Source organism: Salvelinus fontinalis, chromosome 41 (genome assembly GCF_029448725.1).
Source record: "Salvelinus fontinalis isolate EN_2023a chromosome 41, ASM2944872v1, whole genome shotgun sequence".
NCBI classification, from domain to species: Eukaryota; Metazoa; Chordata; class Actinopteri; order Salmoniformes; family Salmonidae; genus Salvelinus; species Salvelinus fontinalis.
This window is the reverse complement of record NC_074705.1, coordinates 15,205,142-15,218,108: the sequence shown is the minus strand read 5'-3', so window position 1 is coordinate 15,218,108 and position 12,967 is coordinate 15,205,142.

Genomic DNA, 12,967 nt, shown 5'->3' with positions numbered 1-12,967 from the left:
GGAGGAAGCCCGTTACAAATATAATAATAATCAATAATTGAGCTCTTTATGTTACGTTCGTCGATGGAAGGATCGGACCAAGGTGCAGCGTGGTAGGCGTACATTTTAATTTATTAAATGAACACCGAAAAAACAACAAATACGAAATGTAACGTCTAGTAGGGCTAAACAGCACAGTACCAAAAACAAGATCCCACAAACTACAGGTGAAAAAAGGCTGCCTAAGTATGATCCCCAATCAGAGACAACGATAGACAGCTGCCTCTGATTGGGAACCATACCCTGCCAACAAAGAAATAGAAAACATAGATTGCCCACCCTAGTCACACCCTGACCTAACCAAATAGAGAATTAAAAGGATCTCTAAGGTCAGGGCGTGACACTTTATTTAACCATCTTACATATAAAACCTTATTTATTCATTGAAAATTGTGAATAACTCACCACAGGTTAATGAGAAGGGTGTGCTTGAAAGGATGCACATAACTCTGCAATGTTGGGTTGTATTGGAGAGAGTCTCAGTCTTAAATCACTTTCCACACACAGTCTGTGCCTGTATTTAGTTTTCATGCTGTGAGGGCCGAGAATCCACTCTCACATAGGTACGTGGTTGCAAAGGGCATCAGTATCTTAACAGTGTGATTTGCCAAGGTAGGATACTCTGAGTGCAGCCCAATTCAGAAATCTGTCTGTGGCTTCTGATTAAATTACATTTTCTCAGAACCGCTTGTTGTAATTTTGATGAGACTCCCTTGTTCAGATATTGGTAAGTGGACTAGAGGCAGGGCATGAAAGGGATAACGAATCCAGTTGTTTGTGTCATCCATTTCAGGAAAGTACCTGCGTTATTGCGCACCCAACTCACTCAGGCGCTTCGCTATATCACGTTTGACATTGTCTGTAAGCTTGAGTTCATTTGCACACAAATAATCATACAATGATGGAAAGACCTGTGTGTTGTCCTTGTTAATGCAGACAGAGAAGAGCTCCAACTTCTTAATCATAGCCTCAATTTTGTCCCGCACATTGAATATAGTTGCGCAGAGTCCCTGTAATCCTAGATTCAGATCATTCAGGCGAGAAAACACATCACCCAGCTAGGCCAGTCATGTGAGAAACTCGTCATCATGCAAGTGATCAGACAAGTGAAAATGATGGTTCAGCAAAGAAAACTTTAAGCTCGTCGTGTCAATACTTTTCCCCTTGATGACTAGTGCAGTTCTGTATGTTGTAAAAGTGTTACATGGTCGCTGCCCATATCATTGCATAGTGCAGAAAATACACAATAGTTCAAAGGCCTTGCTTTAACAAAGTTAACCATTTTCACTGTAGTGTCCAAAACGTCTTTCAAGCTGTCAGGCATTCCCTTGGCAGCAAGAGCCTCTCGGTGGATGCTGCAGTGTACCCAAGTGGCATCGGGAGCAACTGCTTGCACGCGCTTTACCACTCCAACATGTCTCCCTGTCATGGCTTTTGCACCATCAGTAGAGATACCAACACATCTTGACCACCAAAGTCCATTTGATGTCACAAAGCTGTCCAGTACTTTAAAAATATCCTCTCCTGTTGTCCTGGTTTCCAGTGGTTTGCAGAAGAAGATGTCTTCCTTAATTGACCCCCACAAACGTAACGGACATATACCAGGAGCTGTGCCAGGCCCGCCAAGTCTGTTGACTCATCCAGCTGTGACACCATGCCCAAACCGAACTCGCACGTGCGCCATCGTGCGCAACTTGATTTTGTCCCCTCACACCAAATGCGATCACGACACACAGGTTGAAATACCAAAACACACTCTGAACCATTAAACATTTATGGCAATTTAGCTAGCTAGCTTGCAGTTGCTTGCTAATTTGTCCTGGGATATAAACGTTGAGTTGTTATTTTACCTGAAATGCACAAGGTCCTGTACTCCGACAATTAATCCACACATAAAACGGTCAACCGAATTGTTTCTAGTCATCTCTTCTCCTTCCAGGCTTTTTCGTCTTTGGACTTTCTATGGGGATTGGCATCTAACTTTCATAATAACGTGTATTACCACGACCGACCCGACCTCAGTTAATCTTTCAATTACCCATGTCGGTATAACCAATGAGGAGATGGCACATCGGTATCTGCTTCTATAAACCAATGAGGAGATGGGAGAGGCAGAACATGCACCGCGTTCAGAGTCACAAATAGAACTGACTTCTATTTTTGCGCTTGGCAACGCAGACGCTCGTTGGCATGTGTGAGCAGTGATTGAATAACATGTATGTGTAAATTTATTTTGCGATGCTTGCGCACAGGACGTGAGTGGTGTGGTCAGCATGTAATGCATATAATTCACTGGCTTGTACGCGAAGCAGTAACTGTTTCAAAACATCTCCTGCCATGTCACTGATGCGTTGTGAAACAGTGTTGTTTGATGGAGGCATTGTCTGTATAGTTTTTTTTGGCCTTTTCCACCAGTATTGTCCCAGCCATATCCGTGGTAGCAGAAAGAATGAAGTCCTCCACAATAGTATGGGGCTTGCCTTCCTAGCCACTCGGTAGCTCACCATATATGATGCTTCTAGACCCTTCTTATTAATGGTATCTGTTGCTTTTATACATGTCTTACTACTCGAAAGTCTTAATTCTTGCTCAAAAAACTCCCGTGCCTTATTTTCAAATTGGCATGTTTTGTTTCTAAATGTCTGCGCAAGAGTGAAGGTTTCATCGAGTTGTGAGATTTTGTACCTTTGCACATATAACACACTGTGGCTGAGGAAAGGCACTACTCCCAATAGAAGTGAACCCCAAATCAATAGTTCTCATCATATTTGCGCCTCTTCGATCATCCCTGTCTGTTGTTTGGAGCTTTCCCGGGTAAGGGGGCAGTAGCTCTTCGGCTGCATCAAATTCACAACGGTCAGTGTCCATGCAAGTTTGGCTAACAACACATGTAGAATTACTGATGCTAGCATTGGATGTGCTCGTGGAAGCAGAACAACTTGTGTCGTCGACAGGTGCAGACAGGGGCGCCATATGGGGGGGAAAAGTTAGACCGATTCTAAGGGCCTGTGTCACGATCGTCGTAACGTGGAAGAGAAGAGGACCAAGGCGCAGCGTGAAATGAATACATCTTCTTTATTATCAGACGAAGACGAAAACGAAACGAACACTATACAAACTAATCAAAACAATAAACCGACGAACGTGAAGCTATACAAACTAAGTGCTAACATGCAACATAGACATAGACAATCACCCACAAACTACCTAATGACTATGGTTGCCTAAATATGGCTCCCAGTCAGAGACAACGATAGACAGCTGTCTCTAATTGAGAACCAATCTAGGCAACCATAGACATACATACACCTAGACTAAACACTGCCCCATAAACATACAAAAAAAACCTAGACAATACAAAACACATACTTCCCCCATGTCACACCCTGACCTAATTAAAATAATAAAGAAAACAAAGATAACTAAGGCCAGGGCGTGACAGCCTGTGACTGACAGGGGCCCTAAAAAAATATTAGAACATTAGGTACATGTTTTTAAATATTAAATTATTAACCTTTCATTATTAATATAACATTTGATTTACAATGTACTAATAAAAATAACAGTTTCTTTTTCTTTTCTTGTTTTTGGCAAAAAGTAAACATGCAGAGAGCCTCTGTATACTACATTCTCATCTGCTGCTCTTATATATTTATAAGAGTGGATTAAATAGACTGGAACCCTTCCCTAAAGCAGCAGCTTTTCTCCTATGCTATCCTGTGATTTGCCCTGTCTGAAGCCATGGGTCTGTTCTGCTTGATGGTTGCTTTCCTGATCCTGTTTGCCATGTAAATATGTCCACTGCAGATGGTGATCATGATTTTGAAACCACAGCTGTGGCTACCTATTTTACTCGAGCAACCCAAATTGTTCAGTGTTGGTCATAAAATTGTACATTTTCCAAGTTTTTGTTGAAGGCTGACAAAAGAAAAGGCATGTATTGTAAAAATGTAACCAATTACAGAATTAAATGCATGTATTTCACTATTTAAAATTGTTTAGTTATTTTGTGTATAGCCCCACTTCCCTGCAAAATTTAAAATGAAACACTTTAAACACAAAATTAAATAGTGATGTAGTAATAACTACTTACTGTACCTCTCTCCGCTGATCTCCACAGTGACCTGCTCAAAGGGTTCCAGGACTCTGCACACCTCCTCCACCACCTCACATTCCTCTTGGGTCAGAGCATCAACAGGTGCATTGACAATGGCCAGGGTAAAGATGAGGGCATCCTTTGACTCAAGAAACCACTTCAACATATAAAATGTTGAATTCCACCTTGTAGTGCATTCTTGTTTAGGCCTCAGCTCAGTCATCCCCATCTGGTGTTGTATAGACTTTAGTTTTTCAGCATTTACTGTGCTCCAGTGGAAATATTCCACAGCTGCTTTCACTTTGTCCACAGTGGGCTTCACCTTCAGAGCGTCTCTTACAATCAGGTTGATTGTGTGGGCAAGACATGGATGATGGGTCCATTTTAACATTTTCATGGCTTTAGTTATGTTAGCTGCATTGTTGCTAACACAACAGACCACTTTTCCATCTACTTGCCATTCTCTGCCACTCTCAACAGTTCCTCTGCCAAGTTCTCTGAGGTGTGTCTGTCGCTGAACTGTAAGAAGTGGTTACTCTTGATGTCCAGCAGTCAGTGGTAAGGCAAACTGCAGTAGCTTTTTGGACTCTTTCAAACACTGAAGCCTGTGTGCTCTTGTACAGTTGTGGAATGAGTGATTTTGAAAGGGTTTTCCTGTTTGGAATTGTGTACATTGGATTTAGACTATTGCTATAATTTCTAAAACCTCTGTCCTCCACGATGGAAAATGGCTGGAAATTGGTGGCAATCATCTTAGCCAATGCAATATCAATTTGTCCTTGTTTTGCTACAGACAGACTTTGGCATAAACTGGTCCATAGAAGACTGCGTTGCTGTGGGTCGCGGAGTAGGCCTACTTGACTGAGTGGATACATCACCACGTGTGGAGGTGCTGGCTCCACCACTATCACTAGCAGGCCCGCTAGTTTCTCAAAGCTCCGCTACAGCTAGCTTCACAGTTGGGTGCACAGTTCACATATGCCGGTGTAGGTTGTGTGTAGAACCGACTTTATATGAGAATTTATTTTGGCAAATTGTACACTGTGCTCTAACATTGTCAACATTATTAAAATGCATCCAAATGCAACTGTGCTTCCGACTCATTTTCCAGTTGTTGTTTTCACAGCTGTCCTTCCTCTCTCTCCTCAGCTGCTAAGTGTGTGACTGTGAGTGAGTTGGCTTGGCTCTCAGAGCCGACTCGTTCGCTGTCAGGGTTGTGTGCAGAGAAGTAGCGGAGTCAAGCGCAGGACACAGGTGTTGAGCGAAACCACAGCGTTTACTCAAAAATAAGCAAAAATTCCTCAATGGGAATATAACAAACACACACGTACTAACAACAACCACTAACGAAACAAACAATCACGGACAGAACAGAAATGAATGCCAGAGGGTTAAATAGGGAACATGATAGGGGATTTGAAACCAGGTGTGTGTAATACAGACAAAACAAAACAAAACTGAAAAATGGATCGATGGTGACTAGAAAGCCGGGGACGTCGACCGCCGAACACCACCCGAACAAGGAGAAGGGCTGACTTTGGCGGAAGTCGTGACATTCGCGAACGACCCATCACTAAATGATCCCCTTTACAACAGTTCTTAGACACGTAGTTCCGCTTGTCTTACAATTTCCCTCGCATAGCGAATGCGTAAACAATTAAAACAAAAAACAATGACACAGACTGATAGGTTAATTGTCAGTTATATGAAGTATTCCAGAGATCCTACACCTGAGTTTCAAAATGAAGTTAGACACCTGAACACTGTATATGCTGCCACTTTCCCCCCTAACTTGTCCCCTCTTGGTCTCCTGAATGCAATTTGTAAGATGTAGCTGGAAAGGATTTTTGGAGAAGTGTGCATTGCTTTACATATCTTTTGCACACTGCCTGTGACTGTTGCTGGTGGTGAGAGAGCTTTCAGTAAGCTTAAACTATTTGAGGTCCACTATGTCCCAGGATAGGCTTTGCAGTCAGTTACCTTGAAAGCTGGACTTCAAAGACTTGATCAGTGACTTTGCTAGCAAGAAGGCTCAGCGCTGGGCTCTTGGTGAGTAAGGCTGAGCAAGGGCCAGTGATAACTGTTAAATGACATGGCTATGGATATTGGATCACTACACACATGATGCCCACAGGCTGAGAACAAGACTGAGAACAGACTGAGAACAAGATATATCTCAAAGTAATGGCTGGATTGGAATAAAATTTGTTGTGCACAATAATGACCCCAAGTGGAAGGAACCTATTGATTTGGTGACCACTTGACCTTTCCTCTAGCGCCACCATCAGGCCATTTCATTTCCATTTCCATTTTCCATTTCCACTTTTACAGCTGCTTATTTTCTAGTTGGTATGTATACTTAGTTCAAAAATCTGCTGCTTATTTTATTATTTTGTTTGTTATATCATTCTATAGATGATGACAAGGTTAATTTATTTGAATTGAAGAGGTTAATGTATATTTAAGTTATATTTATTTTAAGTTATTCATTCATTTTCTATTCAAGAATTGTATCATTAAAATTACATTTACACTGTAAAAAATGGCCTTTAGCACATTTCTTATAGAGGGCATCAGTCTTTCCACATTCCACTGTATGCAGAATGTTGCATGCATGTCTGCACAGTGTTACATTTCCACAGCTCACTGTCAGTAAATATTGGACTGCAAGAGAGTTGCAAGCCTGCAAAGGTAGAGTTATTTAAAGCTTTGAATAGGTCGATTGGGTTCTGGAGGTGTGTGGTTACAGCAATTGCTCAGGGTTGGTGTGGCCTGTGGTGGTGGGGCTCAATGTGATATCTTTTCACGGGGCCCAAAATCCCCAGCGGCGCCCCTGGGTGCAGGTGTAGTACTGCTGGTAGTAGCATTACGCTGGCATTACTTTTTTTTAACCATTTATACATTTTTAGGCAAACGGAATGGAATTCCCACGAGAGAGTAACGGTTAATGTGATTGGATGTTAATTATTTGACTAGGCTACCTGTATTTGACATTTTGTTGTTATTTCGCTGAACACTTGATGGTTTAATTTTATTTTTGGCAGTGAAACTGTCACACCCTGATCTGTTTCACCTGTCTTTGTGATTGTCTCCACCCCTCTCCAGGTGTTGCCCATCTTCCCCATTATCCCCTGTGTATTTATACCTGTGTTCTCTGTTTGTTTGTTGCCAGATTGTCTTGTATGTCAAGTCATCCAGCGTTTTTGTGTCTCAGCTCCTGCTTTTCCCAGTCTCTTTTTTTTCTCGCCGTCCTGGTTTTGACCCTTGCCTGTCTTGACTCTGAGCCCACCTGCCTGACCACTCTGCCTGACACTGACCCTGAGCCTGCCTGCCGACCTGTACCTTTGCGCCACCTCTAGATTATTGAGCTCTGCCTACCCTGACCCTGAGCCTGCCTGCCATCCGGTACCGTTGCCCCACCTCTGGTTTACTGACCCCTGCCTATTATTAAAACATTGTTAATTCGTAGTTGTCTGCATCTGGGTCTTAACTTAACACCTGATAGAAACAAGGCTACTCAGGCGAGAAAAAACCCTCAAATGGACTATTTGAAAATATAAATGTTTTTTACATGTGAATCACATTTTTATTTGGTGTACCCCAGTTTGGGAATACCTGGTCTAATAATATAATGGAGTAGTTTTAACCAACAGTTTAGAAACTAAATACACAAAGTAAATAGAAAACATAAAGTAAAATACAGAAACTTGACACTGACTTTAGAGACTGTCTGCCTCCACGACCTCCCCTTCACGGTCAAGACAAAATACCATACAAACGATAAACACTGAGTGCACAAAACATTAGGAACACCCATTGCCCTCAGAACAGCCTCAATTAGTTGGGGCATGGACTCTACAAGGTTTCAAAAGTGTCCTGCAGGGATGCTGGCTCTTGTTGACTCCATTGTTTCCCACAGTTGTGTAAGTTGGCTGGATGTCCTTTGGGTGGTGGACCATTCTTGATACACACAGGAAACTGTTGAGTGTTAAAAACTCAGCAGCGTTGCAGTTCTTGACGCACTCAACCCGGTGCGCCTGACACCTACTACCATACCCCGTTCAAAGGCACTTAAATATTTTGCCTTGCCCAGTCACCCTCTGAATGGCACACATACACAATCCATGTCTCAATTGTCTCAATCCTTAAAAATCCTTATTTAACCTGTTTCTTCCTCTTTATCTACGCTGATTGAAGTTGATTTAACAAGTGACATCAATAAGGGATCATAGCTTCAACTGGATTCACCCGGTCAGTTTATGTCATGGAAAGAGCAGGTATTCTTAATGTTTTGTCCACTCAGTTTAATCAAACAAAGCAAAATAAAATCGACAAAAAAAATCTAAGTAACAAATAAAATAAATAATATCAAGTAATAAAAAGAGAGTAGAGTAAAATAGAAATAGAGTAGGCTAAATAGTATTCTGTTTATTATCTATCCTGTTGCCTAGTCACTTTATCCCTACCTATACAGTACAGTACATACTGTATCTACCTCAATCTACCTGCTCATCGACTCGGTACCAGTACCAAGTTATCGTTACTCATTGTGTATTTCTTCCTTGTGCTATTATTTTTCTATTATTAAAAATAACATCTCTTTGCATTGTTGGGAAGGGCCCCGTAAGTAAGCATTTCACTCTTAGTCTACCTGTTGTTTACGAAGCAAGTGACAAATAACATTTGATTTGAATACTTAGTAATAAATAGTAGTAGATAGTTTTGGTAGCAGTAACATTGGAATGTTTACACCATCCCTTGCCAATTTAAATGGTCATGTCACAGAGGTAAATCAGGATAGATTTATATCTGTGACGTCATCACAGTTCTGGAATTGCAAATAATAATAATCATTCATTACATTTGTAAAGAGCTTTTCGCAGACCCAAGGCGCAAAATAAATACAAAGAAAATAATAATAATTGAAAACACAGAACATAGAACACAGACAACAATCAAAGCGGTATACAGGTGTCACCAGATCCGGAGGACATGAGAACAGAATTAGCAGAGGTTCTTGAAAGCTTTTCCGAAAAGCAAGGTCTTGAGCCAATATCAATATGCCAACATTCTAGATGATGTAATAATGATAGGCCAACATCAGTGGCCTCTACAATGATAGTACAAATACATAAAACACACAAAACAAACAAAGAAAAAAAGCCTAAAAAACATAAAGAATCAACACAGCTCAGAACAGCTTTCCCTCCCCCAATCCCAAACTTAACCATTAATCGGGAAATGCTAAACTGACCATAGATCAGTGTAAGAAGTTCTATTAATTTAGTATACCTTGCAACAGCATAAGGATAACATCCAGGTAACTTGGTACATGAGACACAAACAGTTGTCATATTTGTCCAACACATTCAACTATTGGCTCTTCCTTCCTCATACTTATACGCAGATACAAACTCAGCCAAGAAACAGTGGGGTCATGACAAACTAACCAGGGTAGGCCTAGCACCACGGGAAATGCAGGAGAGTCAATGAGGAAGAAACTGATTCTCTCCTTGTGACCCCCCTGCGTCACCATACCCAGAGGAGCGGTGGCTTCCCTAATCAACCCTGACCCGAATGGTCGACTGTCTAAGGCATGAGCGGGGAAGGGCACAGCCAGGGGAACAATGTGGATCCCTTAACTAAGGGCGAACGATCTGTCTATAAAATTCCCAGCCGCGCCTGAATCGACGAGCGCCTTATGCTGGGAATGCGGGGAAAACTCAGGGAAAGAAACATACAAAAACATGTGTGCAACAGAGGGCTCTGGCTGAGAAGGGTCCCGGCTCACCTGGGATGACGCCAGAGTGCCCTGCCTGCTGCCTCGATCCTCAGAGGAACCAACCCGGCACCGACCGGCAGTGTGACCTCTGCGGCCACAGATGGTGCACGAGACGGAACCTCCTCCAGTCTCCCTGAGCACAGCACCTCCCAGCCCCATGGGCATCGGAGCGGTGGTGCTGGGGGATGGAAACAACAGAACCCGATCTGGACGTCCGCGGGTAGCCAGCAGGTTATCCAGCCGAATGGACAGGTCCACCAGCTGGTCGAAGGTGAGGGTGGTGTCCCTGCAGGCCAACTCCCGACGGACGTCCTCGCGCAAACTGCAGCGATAGTGGTCGATCAGGGCCCTGTCGTTCCATTCCGCGCCGGCGGCCAGAGTCCGAAAATCCATGGCGAACTCCTAGGCTCTCCTCGTCCCCTGGCTCAGATGGAAGAGACGTTCACCCCCCCTTCACCCGGTCCGAGTGGGATTTGTCTCGCCTTTCCCCGGGAGTATGACGGGACGGCTGCACGCAGCCAGGGCTTCCTGTTGCAGCTCGACCTCTACCTGGCAACCGTCCACCAGGCTCCTTCAGGTCGTGAGAAGGTGTCCGCTCTCGTCTCGTGCCTCTCTGGGAAAGCCTTGGAGTGGGCCAACGCTGTGTGGGGAGAAGGAGATGCGGCACTGGACCATTTTGAAATCCTCAAAATGGTCCAGCGTCGCATCTCCAGTCAACATGTGCACAAGCACTTACAATAAATAATCTCACACAAAGACATGGGGGGGAACAGAGGGTTAAATACACAACAAGTAATTGAGGGAATTCAAACCAGGTGTGAGGAAATACAAGACAAAACACATGGAAAATGAAAAGTGGATCGATGATGGCTAGAAGACCGGCTACGCCGAGCGCCGAGCGGCGCCCGAACAAGGAGAGGACCCGACTTCGGCGGAAGTCGTGACACATTACTGTATTCCCCAGTGTGTTTGCATTGGTGTGGTAAAAGCAACAATGTAACAACAATTGCATCGTAAAAAGGCATGGTGAGGTCATGCTGGAGCTAACAGAGAGACCCTGTCATCATAGAATCATTTTTACCCTTCAGGGACTGGAAATATACAGCGCATAGTAAGACAGCACACTGTGTTATTGTATAACAACAATGACACTTCAACTGGGCTCTGGAATGGAGAGCGGAATGCTACAGTAGGTAGCCTTCATACACGCAAGCATGGACAGGAATTTTATAGATAAAATTTTATAGGATCACTTTATAGGATCAAAAACTGGTGGAAAAATACAAATAGGGTAAAGGAACGACCTTGCTTGTCTAGAAAGGGAGCTAACCAGCAGGAAAATTATATCCTGTACTGTCACGATTGAGGTTTGTAAAAAGACTCCTGCAAGCACAAGGAAGCAGAGGAGAAACACTTCGTCTGATAACTGTAGTTGTTAGAGATATCTTCACCTGATGAATCTTATTAAGAGAGGAACACATGTTGACAACAGTCTGTTACAGTCAACAGTAGTGAGCTGCATCTCAGGTAACTAGAGAGAGCTGGGATCTCCCTTCTCTTCTGGGCCTAATACCCTGCAGGGAATAGAGCTTTTTTCCAAAACAAAAGGTCACCATACAGTAGAACAGGGGCTGCATATACGAATCATCTTAGAGTAAGAGTGCTGATTTGGGATCAGTTTTTCATAACTAATAAGATTGCATGAACGGGGGACCTGATCCTAGATCAGCACTCCTACTCAGACCAACACTAGCACTAAGAACAACTTGTGGGTTTGTATTGAAAGCTCCCATAAATACCCATAAGATTAACTATAATATTCCTAAAGGGATTTTTAGGACAGCCACCAGTGTTTAAAATGACAGCAATTATCCCTCCTCTCTCAAATCCCTCTCACTGATAATATAGCCAATCGAATGTGTTGTTTGTCATCTTAAACTAGCTTGTTGTAAGTCTGTGTGTGAGTCTTTGTGTGTGAGTCTTTGTGTGTGTGATTGTGAATGTGTGTGTGTGAGCGAGAGAGATAAAGCGTCTTATGAGAGTGTCTCCTGGATTCTTCAGACTTGGTTGTGTCTGGAAGAAGCCATATGTTAGTTTAGTTATGTATTGTTGTTGTTGTGTTGTTGTTAATACTGTTGCCCCCTAGATGGAATATTAAAAGCTGCAGTAATGTGCTGCTCTTTTCATCCAATATAATCAAGCATTGATCTGAGTCAAAAATGTCCAACTATGTGTCTGTATCGGCCACAGTGTTAGAGTTACCTGCAGTACTTCTACCTCTAGTTCACCTTGCCTGCCCTCCCATAAGACACCAGTCTGTCGGTAGAAACAATGCGTACCAAACCAGTCTGTCTTCTTATCTCCCCATAGACCTCCTTTGGATATGATTGGTTGCTGCATCCAGTGGCTGGAACTGATAGAATGGATAAAGCTTCATGCACTCTCTCTGACTGTATATGCTCTAGTCAGAAGGAAAGAGTCCCATATGGTGTATTTCAAGCTTCGGAAGACATCTTATTCATGTGATTATGTGTAATATGCAACGTCAGATCCCTCATATTTGTGTGTGTGTGTGTGTGTCATACATAGCATCACCTTGCAACATTCACTCCTTTCACTTGTAATAAATTAAACCAAATTATCAATGACGGTTCAACCTCAGTTGTGTCACGCCCTGACTTTAGTTATATTTGGTTTCTTTATTATTTGGTTAGGTCAGGGTGTGACAAGGGTGGTTTGTTGAGTTTTTGTATTGTCTATGGTTTTTGTTATCTATGGGGATTTTGTATTGTCTAGGGGTAATTAGGTTGATGGTGGCCTGGATGGGTTCCCAATCAGAGACAGCTGTTTATCGTTGTCTCTGATTGGGGAGCCTATTTAGGTTGCCATTTTCCAAGTTGGTTTTGTGGGTAGTTGTCCTTGTTAGTTGCCTGGATGCACTACGTTGGCGTCACGTGTCGGTTTGATATTTATTGTTTTCGTTGGCGACATCGGTAAATAAATAAGTATGTACGCTCAAAACGCTGCGCCTTGGTCCACTCCTTTAAACG